Source organism: Heterocephalus glaber, unplaced genomic scaffold (genome assembly GCF_053883595.1).
Source record: "Heterocephalus glaber isolate CG9 unplaced genomic scaffold, H.glaber_assembly_v1.0 deba00000474, whole genome shotgun sequence".
Lineage (NCBI taxonomy): Eukaryota > Metazoa > Chordata > Mammalia > Rodentia > Bathyergidae > Heterocephalus > Heterocephalus glaber.
The window spans coordinates 3,470,868-3,497,885 of record NW_028258146.1 but is presented as its reverse complement, the minus strand read 5'-3'; the positions used below and the strand labels follow the sequence as shown (position 1 = coordinate 3,497,885).

General features: G+C 36.8%; 2 long non-coding RNA genes across 3 annotated transcripts in view; one reads left to right on the top strand and one right to left on the bottom strand.

Annotated features, from left to right (window-relative positions):
• Positions 1–2,537, bottom strand: part of LOC147829725 (uncharacterized) — a 44,740-nt gene extending 42,203 nt beyond the window's left edge. The window contains exon 1 of the long non-coding RNA XR_015448593.1: positions 2,329–2,537. This is a non-coding gene — a long non-coding RNA (uncharacterized LOC147829725). The remainder of the gene's footprint in view (positions 1–2,328) is intronic.
• Positions 2,538–4,386: 1,849 nt separating this feature from the next.
• Positions 4,387–27,018, top strand: part of LOC110346931 (uncharacterized) — a 58,259-nt gene continuing 35,627 nt past the window's right edge. Inside the window, exons 1-3 of one of the 2 annotated variants that reach the window (XR_002391213.2) lie at positions 4,407–4,647; positions 12,355–12,448; positions 14,578–14,821. This is a non-coding gene — a long non-coding RNA (uncharacterized LOC110346931). Of the gene's footprint in view, positions 4,648–12,354; positions 12,449–14,577; positions 14,822–27,018 lie in introns of those variants that run through there. The other variant, XR_015448592.1, reaches the window with a different exon arrangement.

The window sequence follows — 27,018 nt, the reverse complement described above, 5'->3', positions numbered from 1 at the left end:
TGTCTATGTAGGATTTTTCTTCAATTGCTTATTTTATACTGTATACCTCACTTAAAATGCAACTCTTTCATCTGCCACATAGAAAGTCTGCACTGTCTGTAGGAGCAACAGAATCTGCGAACAAAGGGGACTCAGAGTGGTACATGGACACTTGTTTAGGGACTGGACATAAGAGAGCTCTCAGTTAAACTCAGTTCAGTAATCCACCTTTATCCACCGGGGATATGTTCCAGGGCCTTCAGTGGATATCTGAAACCTCAGATAGTACCAAAACCTATAAACATTGTGTTTTTTTATTAGGGACAATAAGAAATTAGCAATAATAAAATAGAAAAATCATACTAATGTACTGTAATAAAAGTTATGTGAATAAGGTATGTTTCTCTCTTGCTCAAAAAGTGTGGCTTGAACATAACACAGTGAAACTGCAACAGCCCATTTAATAACCAAGACAGCAACTAAATGACTAATAGAAGAGTAGCATATATAGCATGGATACACTGAACAAAGGGATGAGTCAAGTTCTGGGTAAGGAGGAGCAGGATGGCACAAATTTCATCATGCTACTCAGCTTGGCATATAGTTTAAAATTTGTGAATTATTTCTTTCTGGAATTTTCCACTTAAGATTTTTGGACTTGATTGACTGTGGGTAATTGAAACTGCAAAAAAGCAAAGCTGCAGAAAACAAAGGTAATACTGTAATATAGTATGCATGATTTATTTTCACATTTGGAAACATTGGCAAAGTGATTATTAAAACAACAACAAAATAACTGTTAAATTTTTATGTCATGATAGAAAAGCAGTGGGCAAGAAGTCAGAAGATGTAAGTGCAACCCCCAGCCTTGCAGCTAATTAAGAGATGACCTTGTCACATACTTTGGAAAAATAGCATTTTATACAAACACACGCACACGCACACACACACACACACACACACACACACACACAGTACAGTACAGCACAGTTGCTGCAGTTGCTGGTTTCTGACTGCTGGCTGCACAGGCTGGGAGCTAAATATAACAGAGAAAGACATTTGGATTATTGGCTAGACACCTGAGTTTTAGACAAATCAATACCTCTTAGTAACACTGTTATTTTTGGTACTTCTCTCACACTAACTGAATAATTACTGGTCAGTTAGGCCCAAAGACGTCTCTTTGGGCATTGATGCGGTCTGCTTTTCTATAACATTCCATCTGACTTCTTGCATGCTCTTTGCTCACTTCTGGGAGAGTCTGTCCACAGAGATCAGTTCTTTTTGTTTCCTCTTGTCTTGGACATTTCACATGGGTTTTACCCACTAGTCTACCCCAGAGGAGCCTCACACCAGGCCCCAAGTGCCAATCATTCTACTTGGGCCTCTCAGCTCCAAACCCCTCCTCTTGCAACCCATCCTCATTAACCCATTCCTAGGTCTTGCCAATAGGTGGCGTTAGAGAAAGGAATCCTGCTTTCCCAAGTCAGGGTTTCTTTGGCTGTGCAACTTTTCCAGCAAGCTTACAGGCCTCTTGAGTGGCCCTCACTAGTAGCTATGTTAATTCTCTAGAGATGTAATCACTACTTCCTCAGCATCCTTCTTTCAGTCCTCTAACACGTGAGTCATTAATTCCTGTGTTAAATCTTACTCATTTGAAATTCCTGTGTTTTCTATTTTCCAGGCTATATCCGGCCTAATAAAAATTGGTTAAAAAGTCCACTATTCCCCCAAATCTTGGGACATCTTATTCTTTTAGAAGGTAGCTCATTCAGCACTTCACAAGAAAAATTCTATATTTTGAGGAATACATTTTGTGGATACTGTTATATTTTATATATAGTTAATGCCTGCTGTGTGGATCCCACACTACACCACAGGATGAGCACAGTGACTGCTTTCACAGGGCAAGAATGTGAATGGAAGGCGGTTATTGTATGATTCTGAGATAGAGCTTTAATCTCATTTAATAGCTCACTCTCGGTCACTTTCATGAATAAGATCATATACTATAAAGTAATACTATAGAGTATGCCCCAAACATGGCAGAATCTAAGAAAATAGATTAGTACATACGTGAATGTATGCGAACACATCTCATTTTAAAATTCTTGGCTCCATCTTTTTTTCTGTCCTGGAAATTACATATATTTGCCTTTTCTTAACATATATAAAACCAATAAATAAACAAAGTAAATGGAAAACAACAATCACCCTCAAACAAGAGTATTTATGTTTCTAGCAACTCCATTCTCTGGAGTGCTTGGGCAAGGGTGCTCTAAGTTATCACCATTTTACACATAAGATCAAAAAACAAAACTCCAAGGAATTAGTGACTTGCCTGGTTACCTGGGTAGCAAGTGGAAGCTGGGCAGACTCAACTTCCCACTTCCCGTTACTGGGCATACACCATCTCCTGGAAGCCTGCACCCTACTTCACAGGCTGCCAAGGGGCACTGCCTTGAAAGAGTGCAGCTGCCCCTTACAACCTGAAACAGGGCACTCAGCCTCTGGCTTAGTAAGTTAGGATTTTGTGAATTTGGTTTCCCTTCTTTGACTTTCCCCTTCCCTGAAGAAGAAAGTTATTTTCAAACCTCCATCTGTTTTGTGTTTAACGTGCAGAAAGGTTGCACATTTTCAAGGACCTTGTTCATAAGCAGTAGATTGTACAACAGTTTATTACACAAGTGGAGGTTTTTATTGCTGGCCTTTGTTGAGTTGCCAACTGGGAGAGAGAACATAATGTGCTTAGCGGTCCCTATCAGGAGAAATGAGAGAGCATTAAATACCAGTCAAATCGTCAAGCATTGAAAAGCTGGTAATCAAATCCAGAAATTCCTGGAGCACAGCTGGTGAGGAGGAGTTTTCTTATTAATATTATTTTTACATCCATAATTGTTTCACAAGTCATTTAGGTCACAGGCAGGGTTCCCAAACATTATGTGAGAAGTATATCAAAGGCAGAATAAACATTTGATCAAGAAAGACCCACATCCACTTCAAAATCCCAATCAACAAAGGGCATCAAACTGTAATTCCATGAAGAGCTTTATATGCATGTGTGTGTGTTTGTCACATCATAGTATTGAAGCCATCAGTTATGCAAATACATGCTCAAGATATGATAAACTTCTTTCTTTACTTTGGCCTGTATACACTGTACTCATAAGAGGGACTGTATTGTACTACTGGCTTATCCCACAGTTAGAAAATGTCCGCAGGAAATCCTAGGAAAAATTGTGTCAGAACAATTTCAACTGTAAAGGCCAGTGCCAATGGTGATGGTTTACTTTTGCACCTTCATTTCCATTCCAAAAAGCTCAGACCATCACAGAGCCATTGCATTGAAGCTACTGGAGACTCCAGAAACATCTAATAATTAAATATTCCTCAGTCTGGACCCTACCCCAGATTAATTAAATAAAATTTCTTGGAGTGGGTAGGGATATTTAAATGTTCTTCAGGTGATTCTATTTCATTTCCTGGGATTGAGAATCTCAAAACTAAACCAACTGTCTAATTTTATTGGTAGAGGAAACTGAATCTGGAGAAGTTACTGTCCATAATAATCAATACCCAGTATCTTTTTTTTCCAAGGAGGTGTTTTCACCCTGGTGTTCTGCAACTCTGTAACTTCATGTCCTCAATATCTTAACCCCTCATTTATGAATGCAACACATTGGAACCTAACTCAGTTTTCTCCTTGTCTACTATATGCACAAATAAACATGATGAAAATTGTATCAGCAGCAGCAGCTCAAGCATCTCCAGGAATACAAAGGAGACTGTTAGGCCACAAGCAAAGGTAACCAAAGGACCCATTTCCTCCTTTAGGTAGTTCACGGAGAAAGAAGTCAGGAAGTGGCCATTAAATGTGAAGACTATTCAACTTTATTCTTCATTATTAGCCCATGATCAGAATCTTCATCTGTTAAACAAAACAGTCTTCATATGTGCCTGACCACTTACATACATATAAATGGTTCCCTCATCACTTTCCAAAATTTTAAAAGTTGGGCACTGAATTGTATGTCTACCTGACTCTACATTAGTCCCACTAAAAGTGTCCTACAGGCTGTCACTGAAAGATCCTTTTCAGGCTGAAAATCCCAAGCCTTTCCCAGCCCATCAGCCACATTCTAATTGCACTGGTACTGTGAGTCTGATAAACAATGTCCTCAATCTGATGGACAGCTTGTACTCAGGGGGACATTGGTCAGTAGCCTTGGACTCCTCAGCCTAATCACCCTAGCTTTAATGCCACTTAAATCAGAATGTAAGCACTGAAAGAATTTCAGGAATGTGATGATATAAATTGTATTTTTAGACCCGTGAATGATTCGAGCCAGTGAAACAGTGCAGTGACTAAAGATAGATCTCTTTAGTTTTCCCATGATTTATCACAAGCAAGTTCACAGCAGGTTAAAATAATTGAATGCTGTGATAGCATACATACTGGCATGACTTTTTGAGCAGCCATTCATAACCTATTTGTCACAAAGCATAATTTCATGATAGAACTCTGATTCACATGCGGTTTTATTTTTCCAGCAATAAAACATTTGAATAACTCCTTCACGAAGGCTGGCTACATTTTCACAATATCCAATCCCAAACTAGAGCTTCAGGAAAAGGGATCCAGGAAATGATTATTCCACCAAGTAAAATGTAAGTATATCCTGACAAAATGCTCACTTTTATTGGCAGATAAAGAGAAATTTTCTTTATAGGGATGATTGTAATTCAGAGGCTTGCCTTATAGATTCTATTTCTTACCACTTCATTTCTTTTCCTTCATTGTTTCTTTTCCATTCATCTCCTCGGGCACGTTTTTTTCTACTTGTTAGCTGTATCCCCTGGGCGAGCAGTTTTTTCACTCTGTAATCAAATACTATAATGTGGAGAAAATCTAAAAATGACTCCACAGTGTTATTGTACAAAGTAAAGATAGTGAATGTGTGGGTACACATGGATCCCAAACTCAGCTGTATAAGAAATACAACTTTCCTTATTTTTCTACAACTTTGCTTCATTTCTACGTGAAGTTCTAATTTGGCTTAGTTATGAAGGTGTAATCTCAGTCCAATCAGGGTGTCCTCATCTAAACCTCAGAGAAGACACAGCATCTATCTATTTTCCCACCTTCAACCCTGTCTGAGCGTTCCACAGTTGTCCCACCCAGAGGTGCTGGACGAACGAACAAGTAGTGAATACTCCCCAGTTCCCTTCCCAGTGTCCCCACCACCATGTCAGTTTTCTTGGCTTCTCTGATTCCCTTCTTAAATTTGAAGAATCTTGTCTAGTCTGGAGCAAAGTGTTTCAAGCTTTTTATCTGATCTTTGAAATCTTTGATTTATGACCAGAACCTGAGATTTGGTCCTCAAAAGCTAAGAAATTTGTTTCCTCTCTTATCTTCATTTTGATGGTTTTCCCTTCCCTAAAGCTTTACAGAAGACCTAGCTGCTTAATGGGGAAAATACAGGAAATACCAGAGACAACATATGGGAATATATCTCACAAGAATTTCTCAACACAGATGTAAAGCACCAAGAAGGCTTGGCACATGTCAAGAAGCCTTCAAAGGTGACTGCTATCCTTATACAAAATTTTATGGTCAAGCTCCATGCTTCTTGTCTCCATGTCCTGCAAGTTGTTCAACTTTTTCATAATTCAGTTTCCCCTTCTGTAAAATGGGAATTATAATCATATGTATCTCACAAGGTCATATGTTTATAAAGTACTCACTGGAATTACACAGTTGTCATCACCACCAGTACACACTTGTAGCTGTCAAAGCCATTGGTCTAAAGCCATTGTATTGATATGGTTGTCATAGTGCATCATAAATAAAGAAGAAGGTGAACATATCACATCTAGCATTTCACAGCTAAAGAAGGAAGTGCTGGTCCCAAGTATGAGGCTAGGCTCAATTTCCTATAAATGGAAACTTCTGATAATATCTAATAGAATAATCCTGAAGGTGAGTTAAAAAGGAATTAGCTAATATAAGTCAAGCTAGCTCTGAGGTGCTGGCATGAACAGATTCTTAGAGAGATATAGTCTGAATTTGAAGACAGGTTCACCCTTCCAGTCCAGCGGGAAGGATGAGAAACAAAGTTAAGAAGGTCTGGCCAAGTTAGAGAGTTAGGGTGAGGAAGTACCTGGGTGACCATTGCTAAAAGTTGCTGAAGAGAACACGCACAGGACCTCTCCTGAGACATGAGGCCACTTTGGACTTTTGCTAAGCAAAGTACTTCTTTGGAGAGCAAGGACAGTAAGGGGGCACTGAGGGAGAGATGGTGGTAGATTGTTCCCCAGTCTACATGAATGTCATTCTCCAGCCTATCAAACTGTTGAACAAGAAAATGAGAATGTGAAGACCTTCACCCTTATATCTGCCCCTCTTTCTACCCAGAGCCAGCCTGCTCAATGTCCTCTCAACCCACAATCAGTCAGAATGAATGAACCCAAATGAGACAGTGGAAAGAGCCACATCAGAAGCCAGGAGGCCAGTACTCCAGACCCAGTCAGTGACTAACTAGTTCATGGCCCTAGACAAATCTCTTCAGCTTTCTGGACCTTAGCACCCTCAGTGAGGAAGAAGGACTGGATAAGAGCAGCTTGGTACAGTTTCACAGGTGGTCGAGTGAGGAGCATGGAAGCCAGAGGAACAGCAAGATGAGTTCTGTTTTTGCCCTTTTTCATAAGTGTGAGTTTATTTCATCTCTCTAAGTTCCAGTTCCCTTGTGCATAAAGATGGAGATAACTATAGTGCTTTCTTTGCATGATTATTTTGAAGCAAATTCAAGAGTGTATAGGACATGTTTAGCACTACTGTGAAACACTATAAATACTCAACTGTTGCCAATATCACTATAGCAATTATTGAGGGAGGGATTATCAGGTCAGGGGCTACTAGGTGGGTTGAGTGGGAGACTCAAGACTGCAGATACTTCCTCATCAAGAAGAGCAGCTTTGTTTCTCTCATTTGAGAGAATAGATGATAGATAGATAGATAGATAAGATAGATAGATTGTGTGCCTAGCGTGCATGAGCCTCTGACCTCTCTGGGCCCAGAACCACAAACTTGATTAGTCAATCACTGGGCCAGGCCAACAGCTGGCAAGCTTTTTCTGTAAAGAATCATATAGCAAATATTTTGCATTTTGTGGACCACATGTGGTCTCCATTGCATATTTTTCTGATTTAATTTAGAGTAAGAGTGGGGATTCAGTTTAGATAAAGATCTTTTAGGCTAGGATAATAAGAAGAAGAATAGAGTACGTATCAAGATGTAATACTCTCATCTGTTTATACTGAAGATCTCAATAATAGAACACAGTGAAGATTTATTTCTGGTAAAACAGTTGGAAGTTGAGGGTCCAGTCTACATAGCCTTCTGGGGATCTACAATCCTTTCATCTAGTGAGTCCTTCATCTCCTAGTGCTCTGCAGACACCCTCAGGATGGAAGGAAAATAGAACTGGGTCAAATTCAAGAACCCCACAAAAATACAGAAACTATGGTCTGGGAGGATGAGGCAAGTTTGAGCACATCCTGTGTAACTTAATGACGTAGTGGCCCCCTGTCTTAAAACTTACAAAAGAAAAATCAAGGCAACTAGTGTAGTTCAGTGCAAAGGCCTGAGATTCAATTCCCCAATACTGAGAAAAGAAAAGAAAGGAAAAGGAAAGAAAAGGAAAGGAAAAGGAAAAGAAATGTAGAAACTATTCTTAGCTTAGGGGCTGTCCAGTGACAGATGTGGGCTGATTCTGGCTGCCTGCCTGCAGCTTGCCCACTCCTGGATAAAGCCATCTCTTATATTCCTTGTGAAGATGAACAAACTTCTCCATGATAAATCTTTTTCTTTCTCCATCAAAGTAGCCTAGTTTCCCTCATAACATCTATTATCTTGTATGTAATAATATTTCTCATATTTATAACAGTTGTCAGATTAAGTGTTTTTGTTAAATTTTATGTGTAATATTACACAGAGTCCTTTTGTGGACAGTTTTCATGAAGGTGGTAGGTTTCCTGGGGCTGCTGGGCTGCAGTACCACCCACTGGGTGCCTGCAAACAACCGAAATTTATTCTCTCACAGTCTGGAGGCCACAAGTCTGAGATCAGTGTCAACAGCATTGATTCCTTCAGAGAGAGAGAAGCTGATCTGTGCCTTCCTCCAGTCTCTGGTGAGGGCCAGCAGTCCTCAGGGTTCCTCGGCTGGTAGAAAGAGCACTCCATGCTCTGGGTCCACCTTTACACAGTGTCCTTCCTCTGCTCATTTCTTTACAAGACCAGCTCTTTCTTGAATTAGGACCCGCTCTAATGACCACATCTTAACTTAATCTCCAAAAGCCCTATTTCCATACAATGTCACATTCACAGGTACTGGAGGTTAGGACTTCAACCTATCTTTTGGGAGGACACAACTCTGCCTATGACAAACAGTGGACAGCATATGGGTGCCCACTTCATATCTTAATTACAAGTGATGAGAACTGTTGGGCCACCCCATGTTGCAGCTGAGATGAGTAAGAGGGATGAGGTACCTGAGTGCTTACTTTTTACCATTCAGTGTAAATTACTGAGAGAATAAAGCCATTAGTGCTGCTAACCTGAAGAATGCAGAATTTTCTTTTTAAAGTATTTTTTTATGGACATGGAACACTGAGCTAGAAAACATTGCACATTCTGTACCCTTCTTCTATTTTCAATTTATAAATACTGTATTCAAAATACCGGAATAGTGTGGCTTGTGGTTACTAACAAAATTAAAAATAAAAGCAAAAAGCCCCATAACATCCATAGTGCCCTGTGAGGGAGATGCAGCCTGCTGCCCTGGATGAGAAATGGAGGATCTGATGAATTTTCACCCCTATCTGCAGGGGTCAGGATTTGAAAACCACTACCAGCTGGTTGTAATTCTGTCCTATTTTGAAACAGATGACTTAGACTGCTAAGCCATCACTGGGACTCCAATTTATTTTTCCCTACTTGGTCTAGGTTTCAGAAACCCAGTTTGCAAAGTAAAGAAAAGGAGAAAATTATACTTTTGGTGATCTCACCCCAGGTCTGTCTGTAGAAAACCTACCAGTATTGCAGAATTTGTGCAAGTGAATCGAACCGTGCTATATCTTCTCCAGTATCCGAAAGCAGGTCTTCTATATCTCTTTCCCAATGTTCTTCAGTACTTTTTGTTGCTTCGGTGACACTTGTTATAGTTTGCCATGTGTTTGAGTCTTATCTCTGCTCCTGAAATGCAAGCTCTTTGAATCTTAGTCTTAAGACTCAAGGCAGAGAGGAAGAAGCAAATGGAGAGAAGAAGACAAGGGGGAGAGAGAAACTTGAGATGCAGAAAATGAGATAAGAAACACAGGCGTGAATTCGTTAGGGCAAAGTGGGCAAACTGAAATGGTCTCTGCTCTCCGTATCTTCTTCACTTTCCTGGAAGCCCACTAAGCCTGTTAGGGGTTCTACTGGAATTCAACATCAGACCTTAATGAATATAGTTATGGACAACTCTTTTCAAAGCTGAGGCCACAACCAAACCACTTAATGCCTCAAGCTTCTCATCTATATGATATAATTAATGATTGAATTCACTGTATACAATTGTAGAAATCAAATATGATTAATGGATGTGAAGTACTTATCATATAGCCAGCCTGGCTCAGTATTCCCAAATGTCCCAAATTAATCCTTAGGAATTGCGACAAACTTGGGTTTGTAGTCTTAAGAATCTGTATATTTACTAAGCATAATTAAGAAAGTCTCATTTTCAAAGAAATTTGGGAAACAATCCTATAATGATATTGATAGCTCAATAAAAAGTAACTATGTTGTTGTAGTATGTTTATCATCAACATTATCATTGTTATTGGCAATTCTGCTTAAAGATGATGGCATGGGAATGATTCAGCAATATTGGCAGATTACATAGTGTCTTGAATCTGGTAAATTTGACTCTGGTCTTATAGGAAGTCGGTTTTACTGTTTGTAGAACCAGTAGACTCCTAACCAACTCAAATGCAGTTTGAGTTTGAGCTTGAAGCTCAATGCAATTATTTCAATTTTAATCTACTTAGATGAAGAGAAACCTCCATTTTGAATAAGAACTTGGACTTTACTTAATAAATTGGTGGGTATAAATCTAATTTGCTTCATTCCCATTTTTGTTCATCTTGGGATGAATAAAAATTTATGAAGTGCTAATTTCTACATTTTGTTTGAAGTATCTCCCAAGAAAGTAAAGAATCACAAGGTTCCTTTACTTAAAGAGAAGGTAAAAATATCATTATCCAATATTTTCACATAGAAGCTTGGGCCCTTTTTGTCAACTCTACTGTTTATCCATACCTCTGAGACATAAAAGATCAACAGTTTTTATAAACTCCTCTCTGTGCTTGACTGCTTCAATTATCCTCAAAACTCCCTATAACTGATGGTTTCTTCTCAGTAAAGTTGGCTTATCAGCATTCTGAGTTCTGAATTTTTAGATCAGAATTCCACAGTAGAAAAGTAACAGAAATGAGAGGTTGTGGGTTCAGGGCAGATAAAGTTCTTTCTTCTGCTGGTATTAAGGCTTGGTTTCCCTTAAAACCTGTATTCTCCTTGTAATTCCTTTATATTTCTAATTCTACCATCCACTGAGTATCCAGACACAGCCGTGTGGAGAACAAGTGGTACCCGTAGTATATTTACAGCCACAATAAAAGTATGGATTTTCTTCTTTGACTTTTATTTACTTTTTACTTTGTATCAGTACATGTTTACAGTACATAATGATTACATTCATTGTGAGGAGTTGGTACATGTACGTAACACATCTTAATTGTTTTTCATCCTCTTCTCCTTCCCTGACTCCTCCCTTCCTCCCTCCCTCTCTTGGTTTCCCTTCCCTTTTGCAAAAAGATCTATCTCCTTGTTTCCTATTATCTATTTGTTTGTGTGGCTCTTTAATTTACTTACACTTTGGATTTCTCATATAAGAGAAATTGTGCTATTTCAGCTTGTGTGTCTGATTTATTTCAATTAACATTATGGTCTTAGGATGCATCCATTTTCCCACAAATTACTCATATTTATCCTTCTTTATGGCACAATAGTACTCCATCATGTGTAAATACCACATTTTCTTTTTCCATTCATCTGTTGATGGACATTTTTCAAGGTACAACTTTTGGTTTTGTTACTCTCCACCCAGCCTAGGGACAATATCTTCAATTTAGATAATGTATCATGGGTGGAAGATACTGGTGATAGCTAATGATAGCTAACATCCTTCCTTCTTTGGGTAGAGAGTATCCTAGGTGTCTTGCAACTGTTACCTATTCAGTTCTTCTAACAACACGTGAGGTAGATCTTCTTGGTATTTTCTTTACTTTATAGCTTTGGAAACTAAAACACAAGGAAGCTAGGTAGATTTTTCAAGGTCCCAAGTCATCACTGGGGCCAGAATTCCACCCCAAAAAGGAACAAGATCTTAAGCCTACATTCAACAGCTTTCATGACAAAAGCTGAACATCTCTAAGCATATTTAAATGAGAAGCATAGATAAGCATGATTTTGCACTCAATTATTGTTTTTTCTATCAAAAATAGAACTATTAAGTTTATTTAAACAGCAAAGCATAACACAGCCATTTCCATGGCATTATATTTTTAAAGATTTAGAGCAAAATCTAAAAATATTAAGCTCCTAGATACAAGTAAGCACCATTTTTTATCAATTCTACAAACAAGAGATCTTAACCCTTTCATTCTGTTCTTCATGCTGGGCATTTTATTCACTTCTTTATTTAATAAAATTTTCTATGCTTTTGCTCTTGGGATTTTCTTTTACCTCATGAAAATTTATTGTATTACATTTCTAAATATATCAGAAGTCTTGCCACCTTTATTGTCACTTTTTTGTGTGGTACTAGGGATGAAACACATGGCCTCATGCATAGTAGGCAAGCACTGAGCTATAGCCCTAGCTCTTTATTGTCACTTTCTTATCAATATCTTCTTAAATACAGAATTCTCTGTCAAATTTTCCTTTCACAAGAAAAAAATAATCACAGCACATTATTCTCTTATGTATTCTCATTATTTTCCTTTCTTTCAGAATAATTTCCTGGCCAGTTCTGTTTGACGCCATATGGCTCTATGTTATTTGATTTATAAAGCTCACATGTTACCTGTTTGTTATTTTCTGTGGTGCTGGCTAGAGAGTTCACTGTATGGAGGTGAGGGCAATACTTGCCTTTCCTCTTTATCTTCTAGGGGAAGTACTGTTTCACCATTCATTACTATGTTAGTCGTAGGTATATTTTTAATTGGTGTATTTTAATAGGTGTATTTTTTAATGCTCTTTATTTCTTCTATTCCTAGTTTGCTGAGAGTATATGTCCAGAATGGGCATTGAACTTTGTCAAGTGGTTTTTCTGTATCAACTGATATCATCATGTGGTTTTCCTTTTTTGAGGTAAATTTCTTTCTTGTTTGGTGGATTACATTGATTAGTTTTGGGAATATTCAACTAGCCTTACATTCTGAAAATAGACCCCACAGTTGTGATGTGTTCTTTTTGCACATTGTTGGATACAACTTGTTTTTATAAAAAATCAAATCAGTATTTTTGCACCTGTGGTTATGAGAGATATTAGCCCATAGTTTCCTTTTTATCTTCCTTTCTTCCTTGCTTCTTTCCTTCTGTTCACTTCTGTGCCTGTCTGGTCTTGGAAATATTTTAATGATGACTTCATAAGTTGAGCTGGGAAGTGTTTCCTCGTCCTCTACTTACTTGTTGTAGGAGCTATTATTGATTTGGTGTTATAGTTTTTAAAAACATTTAATAGAATTTTCCAGTGAAATAATCTAGGCCTAGAGAACTTCTTCAGAAAGTTTTAAACTACAAGTTTAATTTAATTAAGTTATAGGGCCACTCAAGTTGTCTGTTACATTTTGAGTGAGTTTAGGTAATTTGTGCTTGTTAAGGAATTCGATTTATCAAAATTGTTTTTTTTAAATTCCTGTTTGTTAATATCATTGCTCATGGTATTCCCTTGTTATTTTTTAAAGTCAGTGGCATCAGTAATGGTATCCTGTATCTCATCCCTGATGTTAATAATTTGTTTTTCCTCTTCTATTTTCTTTGTCCATCTTGCTAAAAGTTTATGAATAGATTTCTTGCAAATATTCAGGTTTTGATTTCTTTTTCTCTTCAATATCCTTTGTTTCTGTCACTCTGTTTTCTCCTTTCCCTCTTTCTTTTTGAGCTTATTTTATTCTTCTTCAGAATGAAATTTAGATAACTTAAGTGAGGTATGTCTTTTCCAATGTTAGCATTTAATGTTTAAGTTTTTCTCTAAACACTAGTACAGTTGTATCTCACAAATTTTCATTTATTTTCATTTTTGTTTGGTTGAAATTATTTTATAATTTCCCTTAAGATTTCCTCTTTGATTTATAGATTATTTAGAAGGATGTTGTTTAATTTAATGTTTGAAGATTTTTAAAATCTTGTTTCCTGTTATTAATTTTTAACTTATTTGAATTATGGATCAAAGAGTATATTTTGATTTTTTGCATAATTTAAATTCTTTGTTAATGTTTATTTTTAAGACTCAGGGCATGATCTATCTTGTTGACCATTCCATGTACTCTTAAAAAGAATGTATATTCTACTGTTATGGGTAGAGTTATCTATAAATATCATTTAGATCCAGTTGGTTGATGATGTTGTTCAATTCTATATCCCTGCTGATATTCTGTTGGCTCTGACATTACTGAGACAGGCATGTTGAAATTGCCAAATGTAGTTATGGAGCTTCAAAAATCTCTCCTCTCATGTTATGAGCTTTTGCACCATGTCATTTAAAGTCCTGCCGTTAGGTGCATGTACAATGAGGACTGTTACGTCTTCATGGTGAACTGACCGGTTTATCATTGTATCCCTATTTATATCCCTATTTATCCCTGGTAACTTACTCATTCTGAAATATACTTTGTCTCATAGCATAGCTCCTCTAGGTTTCATTGGACCAGTATTTCCATGGTGTATCTCTTCCTTTTATTTAGGCTCAGGTTACTTATATCATTATATTATGAATGAGTTTCTTGGAAATAGCTTATCATTTGCATCATTAAAAAATACACTGATGGCCTGGGATTTAGCTCAGTGGTTTCACTGCCTGCTGTGCAAGCGCAAGGACCCGAGTTCAATCTCTGGTACCAAAAAAAAAAAAGTACACTGACAATTTCTATCTTTTAGTTAGTGTGCTTCACTGACATTTAGTATAATTCTTTATATACAAGGGGTGATCAAAATATATAGCAAATGTTTCCCTTTTAAATTTTATTAAGGATACATTTGCATAATCCTCCCAACTACTACCCCTCACTTCAAACATTTATCCAATCATTCTTGCCATTTTTTTAAAGCAGTTAAAAATAGATTTTATTTTAATCAATGCCACCTTCTGAAGCAGTTCTGGAAGTCCTCTCTTGTGAGTGTCCTTATGAGGTATGATAAAAAAATATGACAAATGCTGCTACCAAGTGCTATCCAATGGAAAAACATTATGGTGTGTCCTCATCTGCCTTATTCACCAGGTCTGGCACTGTGCAATTTCTGGCTCTTCCCAACGTCAAAATGACTATGAAAGGTAAACATTTTGTATGGATTGAGGACATCAAGGCAACTATGCAACTAAAGACACTCTCGAGAGTCTTCCACAACATCTTTAGAAGGTAGAAAGAACTGTGGAATAAGTGCATTTTTGACTGTAGGGCAAGTATTTTGAGGGAGATTATTGAAAACGTGGCTTTTACTGTAATAAACTTTTAAAAATTTAAATATTCATTGTTTCTTTCTATAGCAACTCATATTTTCATTTAGGTCTGTTATTTTGTTTTCAAAAGCCCCATTTTTAGTTTTTCTATTCCTTTCCTTTTAGTTTCCTTATTCTCTTTTGTGTCTTTTTTTAAACATTACTTAACATTTCATTTTAACTTATCTATTATGTTTTTCAATTTATCTCACCTCTCTCTTATTATCACATACTGTTTGCTGTATCTAATTTTATAATGGAATGCAAAAACTTTACTGCCATATAGGTCCCTTTATGTTGTAACTCTCTTATATATTACATCTATATACCGTGACTATTCCATCACTTAACATTTTTTATTTTAGCCATAAAAGTATTTTAACAGCTCAAGAGCAGAATAATCTATTATATTTAATTAGATATTTTCTTTCTGTTACTCTTCCTTTATTTTTGGTGTTCCAAGATTTATTTATAGTTTCCCTTTCCTTCAGATGGAATGGCTGCATTTGGAGCAGCCATCAACATTCTTAATTTTTCTTTGTGTGGAAATGCCCTTGTTTCAGGTTTATGCTGGATCTAGACTTCTCAGATGATGTCTTTTCTTTCAGCACATTGAAAGTGTCCACTGCCTTCTGGGTTCCACAGTTTCTGATGATGAATATATATTCATATTCATTTGAATCATTGTTCCATTCAAAATTATATATCATTTTCCCCTGGCTGTTTTTAAGATTTTCCTTTTGTTTTCAATTTCCAAAAATTTGACTGTGATACTTCTGAGTATGTATTTCCTTAATTAATCCTGTTTGAGGAACTTTTTTCATTTCTAGATTTATGTCTTTTTCAAAATTTGGAAAGGTTTTGGCCATGGATTCTTCCATATTTTTTTGTCCATTATTCTTTTTCTCCTTTTCTCCTCAGATTCCAACCACATAAACATTAGTCTTTTTGTTATATTCCCCAGGTCCTTAGGGGCTGTTGTCCTTTTCAATCTTTTTCTCTCTTGCTTAGATTGGATAGTTTCTATGATCTATCTATATATTTTCTGTTGCTTTCTATGTAAAAATGTCTATACATTTTATGCAATTCTGATAATCATAAGTGATAAACTGATCGTAAAATTTGTACAAAAAGGTAAAATAAAAGCAAATGTACCAGAATAACCAAACAATATTGGAAAGAGTGAAGACAAAAACTAAAGTTGGAGAAATCACATTATCTAATTTCAAAATTTTTATCATAAATCTATAGTAATAAGGCTGTGGTATTGGAGAAAAGATAGACACAATAATCAATGCCAAAAAATAAAAAAATCCAGAAATAAAGCTACACAAATACAGGCCATTGATTTCCTACAAAACTGTGAATGTAGTTCAATGGAGAAAGGACACTCTTAAGTGCAAATGGTTGTGAAACAATTTTGCATCCATGAATAAGAAAATAAGCCTTTACCTAAAACCCACACTTTGTGCACAAATGGACTATGTGTCATAAATCTAAATGTAAAATTATAAAACTTTGAAGGAAACATATAAAAGTTTTCATTACCTTTAATTAGTTGAAGAATTTTTATATACAACACAAAATTATTATCCATAAAAGAAAGAAATCATATAATGCAAGTCATCAAAATGTAAAATTTTTGTTCTGAGAAAGACATCAAGAGATTTAAAAAATAGCAGCTCTAAACTTGAAGAAAATATTTTAAATTACATATGTGACAAAGAATTTCTATTCCAACTGCATTAATAACTCTTAAAGCTCAGTAATAGGGTTAGGGTGTACCTCAGTAGTAGAGCACATGCTTGGTATGAGTGAAGCCCCTGGGTCCAATCACCAGTAACAAAATAAAACAAAACAATCCCCATTAGTAAATAAATGCAAAAAACAACCAAAAAAACCCCATACAAGCCAAATACAAAAATAGGGAAAATATTTGAATACACATTTCAATAAATGGAAGACACAGAAGAAAGAAATAAGCAATATGAAAAAGTATTCAGCATTATTACCATTGGAGAAAGTCCAAGTTGAAAACAAATTACTTGGACTCAGCTAGTATGCCTTATTAGAATTTTACTTATGGAGAATTGTAATTATCGAAAAGTATTGAAATACTGAACATGGACATTCAGAAGACTTGTTAATCAAGACAGAGAAGACAGACTCAAAGATGATAACTTCAAGGTGTAGAGGTGGAGGGTGTTCTCAGCTTCTTTTACTCCAGAGAATAAACTCAGAGGGTCAGAGGGGGACTCAAGACAAAAACCATAAACACCTAAACTCAGCTATGCAAGAGGTCTCAGTATCAGAGTACTCTTCCAACGAGCACAGATTTTATTGTAAAACTTTGTCACCTTCTGAAGCCAGGTTTGCTGGAGTGTGTGTTAGGGCCTCTGCAGATAAGTAAATTGAGCTACAGTAGTAGGAGCCAATAAACACAGCCATCTGCAGGAGGGGACCGATGGAGGAATGAAAACCTCAGTCAGTTCTGACATATCTACTGATGGCAGAATATTGAGGCAAAAGAATCTTTAAAAAGGAAAAGTAGATGGGAGAGAGAGTTCATGGTCTGTATGTAAAGACATTTTTGGATAGTCTCCATTTTCTTTCCTATCTGCATTGGGAAAGTCAAAATTTTTGTACCTGCGCTGGGGATGTAGCTCAGTGTTAGAATGCTTGCCTAGCATGGGCAAAGCCCTGGGTTTGATCCCCAGAACCATGAAAAAAATGTTTTGTACCTAGATAAACCTACTGGTGTAGGAATATGTTCAGTCATTAAACTCTTGAACAAATCTAAGAGTTACCTATCACGGATTGCTGTGGTTTTATACAGTGCTTTGTTTTATGTGTTGTCTTTCCAAAGTGCAGTAGTTAGGGTGAATTCTCAGAAGTCAGATGGCCTGGAATGAAATACCAACTTTATCATCTCCTAGTTATGTGATCTTGGGAAAGTTACTTGACCTCTCTTCAGTTTCCTTAGCTATAAAAATGGCAATAATAATCCTTAGCTCATGGTTTAATAATTATAAAGCACTCAGAACAACTCTGAGTATGTACTGAGGCCTCAATAAATTACATCCTCCTCCTGCACCTCTTCCTCTTTGTCATCATATCACCACAACTCACTTGTGCTTACGTGCGTATTTCCAATAGAGTTTTCCTCTGAGCTCTTAGTTGTGATTCATTAACAACCACATAGGAGCAGGTTAGCTGACTAGGAAGCAGAAACTATCTACAGAAATAATTCCTCTGGCTTATTATTTTCAAGGAGAGAAAAAAAGTACTTCACTTTTTAAATTTTAGTACATATTGAAAATGTTCCTACCAGGAAATATACAGTTCTTCCCTCCTCATTTTGTCTTCTTAAAGTCTGAATGAAATTGATTCCATATGTTTATTAAATCTTAAAGGGAAATTGTATAGTGTAAGTACTTCCTGAAATTGAGTGTTTCCTTTGATAATTCTATATTTACTACAAGACCTCTGAAGAGTGATTTTCTGGTTTGATAAGAGAACTCAGCCTGTATACACAGGCTACGGAAGTACATTTCTGAGTGTGCCTCACATGAGGTCCTCTGTTTCTTTTTCAATGCAATTAAATTGTTTACCACATATATAAAGTGATAAGCAAATAAAATCAACAATGGTACTTACTCCTTTATTTTACATTGTCCTCTTCTTTGAGGTCTTTGTGTGTAAGAAAATCCACCTAGGTTTTGGGATCACGGAGCTGTAAGTATAGCTTGTATTACTTTGTGCAAATAACCTAACTTAAGTGGACTTCAGTTTTATTACCTTGAAATACTTCACATCAGAAGACGCAATAGGCTGAATAAAGGCCTCTAAAAGATATTGATGTCTTCAACCCTAGAACCTGTGAATGTTATCTTATATAGCAAGAAGGAGCTTTGCAGTTGTCATGAAATATGAATTTTGAGGTGGATAGACTATCCTGGATTATCTGGTTGGACTAACTGCCATAGCATATATCCTTACAAGAGGAAGACAAAAGGAGACTACAGCACAGAAGAGGAATGCCAGATTGGAGTGATGTGGCCACAAGTCAAAGAATGCTGGCAGCCACTGGCTGCCCAAATAGAGCTCCCTGAAATTTCTGGAGGGAGTATAACACTGGTGATATCTCCATTTCAGTTCAGTGATGCAGACACAGAGAAATATATATATGCATATCTTACAATACAGACAGTCTCAGACTTACAGTGCTCCCAGGAAGTAGACAAGAGCAGCAGAGAAGAAGTGAAGATAGTGGCTACTACAGTTAGGAGTAAACAGGAAATGTGGAGGCCAAGAGCTAGAGGCTGTGCCATAGTGTAAATTGGGCTCTCACCTGGCAATCTGTAACGGTTTCCTTGCAGCTCTCTCCACCCTCCTAACACCATCCCTCTCATGGCCCTCAGAGGCATCTCCCTGGTGTGTCAATCAGATCGCACAGCAAAGCATTTTTGTCTGTCCTCTTCCCTTTTGGGCAGTGACCCTAGGTCATTGCTGTATGCTGAGCCAAAGCTCATGTTTATCTCTCAAGGTGCCGATATCTCTCTTTTTATTTTCAGGATAGGTTCTGTATGTTTTGACCTTGTACATGTAATAGTATGTTGGGCAGAGATTTTTCCATCTTCTAGGAGATTTTGTCCCTCATTCAGGCATCACACTGAAGGCAGGCTCTTTCTTCCCTTGCTAGGCCTGTGAGCATAGCCTCTACCTCACAATCTACTTTCAGAGATTCTGTGCTTTATTCAGGGTCCCTGCTCCTCTGTCTCCTGCCTTCACAGTAGGGAAAGGTGTGTCTTTTCCCACTGGGCTGTTAGAATTCCTGGCCTGGGTCCCCTGAAGTCTGCATTTAGATATGAGATTTCTGGTTTCTCTCAGCACTTGGATATTAATTTTTTCGACATCCAGAAAATTCCTTTTTTTCTTATGAGTTCTTCCATGTATCAAAATATTTTTATATTTTATGCATTGTTTCTATTGTGCCTCTTCAAAGAAGAGCATTTATCCATGTTTGGCTGTCTAAGACACCCCAAGTTCTATTGCCTCAGTGTTTTCAGTATTGCATTTATGACACTGCACTCCCCAGATTTGTTTTTGGATCTGTCTCCCTGCATGAGTACCTCTGGGCTGATACCCTGGCTTATCTTGCTTATCTTATCTTGCAGCACATCCATTAAGGTGCTCAGTAAATCATGAAATGAGTAAGAGAGGGATCACATGTTAGACTCATAGAAGTAAAATGTCTTCCTTTTGAATTTTTCTTTTCTTTCTTTCTTTTTTCATTTTTTCCTTTTCTTTTTCTTTTTTTTTAAGCTACACCAATGAAAAGATGTACTAAGATCAAATCAGATCAGTGAAGCTAGTTTTCAGGTACATGCAACTAACACCTGACCATATAACTTATCAAGTGTAACAGCTTAAAGAACTGCAAAATATCAAACACAAGTGTTCTCAGTACTCCATTTTAAATTTGTTTGCAGCTGAAGTCAGCCACACCTCCTTGCACAGATCTTAAAATAATTCTTCACTCAAAAGTCACAGTATCTCAGCAATGAACAAAAACATAAGAGAGCCCCAGGCCTGGAGCAACTGTTTGTTTTTCCAGGAAGAAATTCAACTCTTTTTTTAATGAACACAAAGCTTTTGATAGGTTTGGGGTTTTATTCAGCTGTTTTCTGAATCTCTCAAAGCTCATCTTATGAAATGTGAGCAAGACCTGATCCTTCCCCTGCCTAGCCTGGACACTTCTTTCAGGTTACTGTTCCCCAACTCTGAGCAGAGAACACAGACCCGCTCAGAAAACAGATAGCTGGTCTGACAGTTCTCACCGACCAGCAAGCTTCAACTCTCTCACTCTCACTGTGTTGTTTTGAATCCTAGTAGTTGAGGTCTTCTTACTCAGAGCCTTCTCTGTGTTTTGGAAGCTGCACACAGCTCTCAAAGGCCCAGTCCCTGCCTGCTAGGACTTGAACTCTAAGGAGATACAGGGTAAGTGAAATCTGAAATCCAGAATGCTCCAAACTGGAAAACTTTTTGCATGCTGACATGACACCACAAGTGGAAAATTCCTCACTGACCTCATGTGATGGGACATGGTGAAAATGCAGACACACACACACAATCATATAGAATTAGTACCTTGAGTCTATGTATAAGGTCAATATGAAAAATAAATGTTCTGTTTAGATTTGGGTCTTAGCCTAAAGATATCTCATTATGAATATGCAAATATTTCAAAATCTGAAAAAAGTTCAAAATCTAAACTACTCCTTGTCCCAAGTATTTTGGATAAAGGAGACTCAACTTATAACCTTTATCTGAGGCAAAGCAGGGTCTGCCCTTTCCCACTGTGTCTACTGAAGTGTGACAGACATTTAATCACTCCCCAGTGCGGGCAGGAGAGGGTGGGGAAGGAAAAACAGAAGAGCAGATGTCTAGAACCCCCAGAGGACCTCCGGCATGAGTTGGCCCTGAACTGTCATGCCAGGTTGGTACGAGACCATACCTCCATGCTCAGACCTCTCCAGGTGACCCAGAAATGCTACTTCTCCACCGAAGACTGATATGTCAGGAGGCACCTGGCAAAAGGATGCTAATGCCATCACTGACAGGAGACTCAGAAAGGTACAAAAAAAGCTTTCTCTGGAAGTCTACACAATTCAACACATTTGTGGATAATGTCCCTGAAATCCTGGGCCCACTCACTCAGCAAAACCAGAAATAATGGGGAAAACAGAGAAGCCCTCACCAGCTGTGACTCCTCGGTCTGGGGCTTCCTGACCTCTAGAACTGAAAGAGTATTTTTTTCTTTACAAATTACCCATTCTGTGGTATTCAGTTGTAGCACCAGAAAGCAGCTAAGACCAGTATCTCTCAAGTAGTGTATGCTCAACAAGAGCCTAAAACTCAGTGATTTGGAGTTGAGCCTGGAATTCAGAGAGCTTCCCTGAAAGGTGGAGTTTCCCATCTGCTGTGTTAGACCCTTCCACAGAGAGATTTACCCTGGATCAGGAGGGCAGGTGCCTCCTCCTCCCCAGTGCAGGCCAGCTACTCTTACAGCAGAGAGCCTACTCTAGAACAAAAGCTCAGCACAGTGGGAAACATTTCTTCATTTGGCATGTGTGACTTCATTTGCCATATGCTGAGCTAGGGACACTGCTACGCTGGAGGAAGTGGACTCCTCTGGTAGCCCTGGGCATCTCTTACTTATACACACTAACAGGCTTATTATCCTTGAACCGGCACCCTCCCTGGGGTGCATGGCGCTGACATCTGTGGTGAAGCAGGAAAGGGCTTCTGCCCATCTGCAGGGACTGACAGAAAGAGGACTCCTCTGACCCAGCATCTCCACTTCTAGATGTTCTGCAGGCCCTGGTGGTGCTTGTCTAATTCATGGGCAACCACTAACCAGAGGTGTCACCATCCAGGAGCAAAGCAAAAATTCAGCTGCCCTGAACTCATTAGAATATTCAGATACACACACAAATGCAAAACAAATGTTGCTTCACACAAAGCGGGCTCTGAGTACCACTAGAAGAAAAACCAGAGCTTAGGTTCTATTTCAAGCTTTGTTTGGTTTCCTCATCTGTAAAATGGAGGTGCAGGAAAGAGTGAGAGTAATAATTATCTGCAAGGATTGCCAGGTGAAATATAGGATACTCAGTTAAATTTGAATCTCAAGTACTTTTAAATAACTTTTAAACATGCCTCAAGCAGTATTTGTCCCAGTGTTTTTACTTCCGAAATCTGGCACCCTCAGTGCTGCTAGAATTTACTTGTCACAAGGTAGACAATATGTGGTAAAATTTGTAAGCTGTGATGTAACATTGAGTGGAACAATGAATGAGTCTGTCCCTCTCATTTGCCAGCTCTGCAAGCAGGGACCATGATTTACCAAATTGAAACTTCATATTACCATATATGGTAAGTGCACAGTGCGTTCAATTAGGTGCAGTGCTTAAATGATAATTAGGTGTCCTTCATAGCGGATCAGTTCATGGGAAAGGTGGCTAAATAGGAAATGGCCAGAATCAGCAGCAGCTGTAGCCTGAGCGAACTGCTCCGGGCTGCTCTCTGCCGACAGCAGGCGTGCACAGCGGAGCCTGCAACACCCCCAGCAGGACTGCAAAGGGATCAGTAGCACATGCAGCGAAAGCCAGTAACAAGCTGTCAGAGCAGAGCTGAGGGGGAAATCATGGCAGGGAACTCGCGACCAAGGGGAAATGTTACAACATGATTGATGTGACATTTTCTCCAGATTATACAAATCATATATGTGCATTGGAAAATTGAAAAAAACCCAGAAATTATTAAGAAAATGAATTCACAACCTTGCAACCCAGAAATAGCCACAATTTAATTCTGTACTCATAGTATTTCTGATAAAAATGTGTGCATATATTCAACATATGAATTTTTAGAAAATGAAGTACATGTTATACTTCATATCTAATTTTGTGTTTAGCTTTTTCAAATTTACATTTTATTGGATTGTTAAATACACTTTGAGGACATACATGATACTAATGTTTGCCTAGTATTAACTTTTGGATGGGCCCTATTTTATTAAATCAAGACCTAAATATTGGTGATTTGGGTTGTTTTCAGTTTCCTGCCTTATAAGTAAAACTATTACAGTCATTTACCTGCACAAATCTATATGTACATCTCTGATTATTTCCTCAGGACATTGCAGTGGAGGTAGTACTAAAAGATGCACATGAACAAATATTTAAAGTATTTTAAATATTTTAAATTAATATTTTAATTAATATTTATTGAGCACTTACTATATGCCCTGCACTATTTAATTACTTAACATACATCTAGTACTAACAGTCAGTAGTATTGTTTTTTTTACTGTTAGGGATAAACTGCAGCATAGGAAAGTAACGTGATAAAGTTTCACAGCTAGAAAATCAACAACCCTGGTGACCAAACTGTCCATGATCCTTCATTATAGCTTTACCAACTTTCCCTTCCATTGATAATTTATGAATACTCATCTCACACACTGAGAAATACAAAGAAGTGTTCTATCTCTTTCTTTGGTACTCTAATACTGTATAGATTGTTTCATTTGTATTTATGATAACTACAGAGATTGCATTTTCTCATATTTATTAAACATTGGCTCTTTTAGTGAACTGGCAATCTTTGTGTTACAGCAATAACCTTTTGCTCTTGATACATATGTACATGTAGTTATAATATATGACTATCATATTTATGTGTGTACATATGAGTACATGCACATACAATTTCTGTTTTGAGGATATTAACTCTTTGCCTGTCACAAATAATCCAGTATTCCCAATGTTGTGTTTCCATTGAACACCATAGTTGCTTTGATATTTTATTTACCCAAACTGATTTTTTGTTGTTTCAATCTTTGCGGGTTCAAAGATTTTTACTTAAACTTTGCTTTTGCCTCTAATAATAGTCATATTTTCTTTTCACTCAAATATCTGATCCATTTTGAATTTATTTTATTAGTGCTATTTTGTCATTAGTGACATAACTGACTTTAAAAAAATAAATATTCCTGGTAATATTCACTAATTAATGCATCATTTTTCCAATTATTTGAAAGGTGACTTTTGTCATATACATTTTATTTCCTGTCCATCCTCTTCCATTGCTCTTTACCTATCTCATCTACCATGCTGTTGTGAATATAGCAATTTTAGAAACACTTCAATAACGTATCTGCAGCACATGTCATTTCAAATACAATTGTCTATGTTTGTTCCTTTGTGTTTTGGATATTCTTCAGACTCATCTTATTAAGTTAAAAAATAATATCAGTGGGAAAATGATAGGAAATACCTTAAATTTATTTATTCCTTGGGAAATCATTAAATTTATAAAATAATATCTTTTCTTTTAAAAATAAGGCATATCACTTTTGTGTTTTTTAATTTATTATGGTAATATTTTGTAAATTTTTACACAGATGCTAAATTTTTTAGTTTATTTCTAACTATTTTGTATATTTTATTCATTTGAATAAAATCTGTTTTAAAAAAAGAAGTCAGGTTTTTTTTTTTAATATACAAAAGAGTCACTGAGGCTTTTGTGGTAGTCATAGTTGGTGGTTGTTATTTTGGTTTTAGCCAGTTTTCTGTGTAACCTTCTGCCCTAAGTAGATTTTTTACTAGATTCTCTTGGTTTTTCTAAAGAAAAAAATCATGCGCCACCTGAAAATGACAACTTTGTCTTTTTGTCATTGAGTACCCCTCTTTTATCAGTGGTTTGTTTCATTACATTGTCTAGAACTTACAACAAATACTGCATAATTGTGGTGAAGGCAGATGTGACTCTGATTCCAGTTAAAATTCCTCTAATGATTCTCCATTACACACAATATTCACTGGTTTAAAATTTATCCTTTTTTTCATATCAAGAATTGCTTTTTCAAAAGTTTCTTCATGTTGATAGTTGATTTTTATCTAATACATTTTTATTTTGATGCTTATATGATATTTTCTCTGGTCTGTTGATGTAGTATATTCTAATAGTAGTTTTCTAAATATTAATGGATACTTTTGTTCTTTAGAATAAATGCAAAGTGGTCCCAGGACATGATTTTTACTCATAATATCAGACTCAGCTTCCTGATACTTTCTTTCTGATTGTACAACTGGGAAAACAGCTCGTATTTTTCTTCACTTGTGCTAGTGTTGTCAAGTTTTAGAACCAGGGTTATAATAGCTTTATAAAATCAATTAGGAAGCTTTGGATCTTCCTCTATCTTTTCAGTTTATAGACCAAAAGAATTATCTGTTCTTCAAACTTGGAAAAAAATGCTCATAGAAACAGTAGAGCCAGAGCCATTTTTGGAGGTAAGTAAGCCTTTGACAACACTTTCAATTTCTTCCCTAGCAACTTTTTCTATTCGGGTATTTTTTGTTTTTGTTTTTGTTTCATCCTGAGTCAGTTTGGGTCATTTATATTTTCCTAGAAAATCATCTGTTTCATTGATCTTTTCAAATTTATTAGCATAGTGCTATACATAGTATTTTTATGATACCCTCTTATCTACCCTCTTATCTACAGCAGCATTCCCTTGTAATGAATTGGCATTTTCTTTGCTTTACTTTTAATTAGATTTGTAGAGTTTGCTTGTATTATTGGTTCAGACATAATACTAGTATTTTCAGATATCAGATTTTAAAAATAAATTTTTTGTTTTATTTTTCTGGTTCTTTTCTTCCTTGCCTATTTGTTTTGTTGTTGTTGTTAAATTATTTTATTGGTACATTTTAGGTATACAACACAATTACATTTCTCATTGGGAATTGTACCTTTACATAATGCATCTTGGTTCTTATTTTTTCCCCATTCCTAGCCCTCCCTTCACCCCTTCACCCTTCCCTATTTACAAAGACTTTATTTCCATTTTTTCCATTTCTCATCATTTTTCCTTTCCCTTCTTTCCTTTCCCCTACCCCTCCCACTATCCCTACCCCTTTGGACCTTTTCTTCCTATTTTGCATTATCAATTATTCATTCTAATCATTGGTACATTTTAGGTATACAATAGAATGACATTCATCATTGGAAATTTGTAGCTTTACATAATCTCTCTTGGTTCTTATTTTTCACCCTTGCCCAGCTCTCCCTTCAACCCCTCCAGTCCTCCCTATTTACAAAGATTTTGTTCCTAGTTTTCCATTTTCTCATATTAATCCCATTCCCTTCTATCCTTTCCCCTAGCCCTCCCACTTCCTTCCCCTTTGCCCCTTTTCTTCCTATTTCACATTACCTATTATACATTTAGTCCTTATTCATCTGGAAGTCCTTGTCTGTTTTCTTAAAGTTGAGTTTGTTGTTCTTTTCATGTTCCTTAGTTGAAAGCTCAATTATTCTGTGTTCATCCTTTCTAGCTAATGACAGTATTTTAAATCTGCTTAGTTGTCCTTGAGTGTAACTGTGGCAATATCCCAGGCAACTTCTCATCGATGTTTTCAGCTAGTAGCTCTGAAGATTTTCTCTTTGTAGATACAAAAGCTATTTATGTAAGATTTTGTTTTAATTTTATGAGATTAGGTTTATTTTATTTGAACTGGCATTAGTAATTTATATATTTTTATGAAAGTATGTTCAAATCTTGCTATTATAAAATGTCCACTTTGGAGAATATAGTAAGATTTATTTTGTAAATAAATATGTTATCAGTTTATATTAATGTGTTATAGCCATTTTAAAA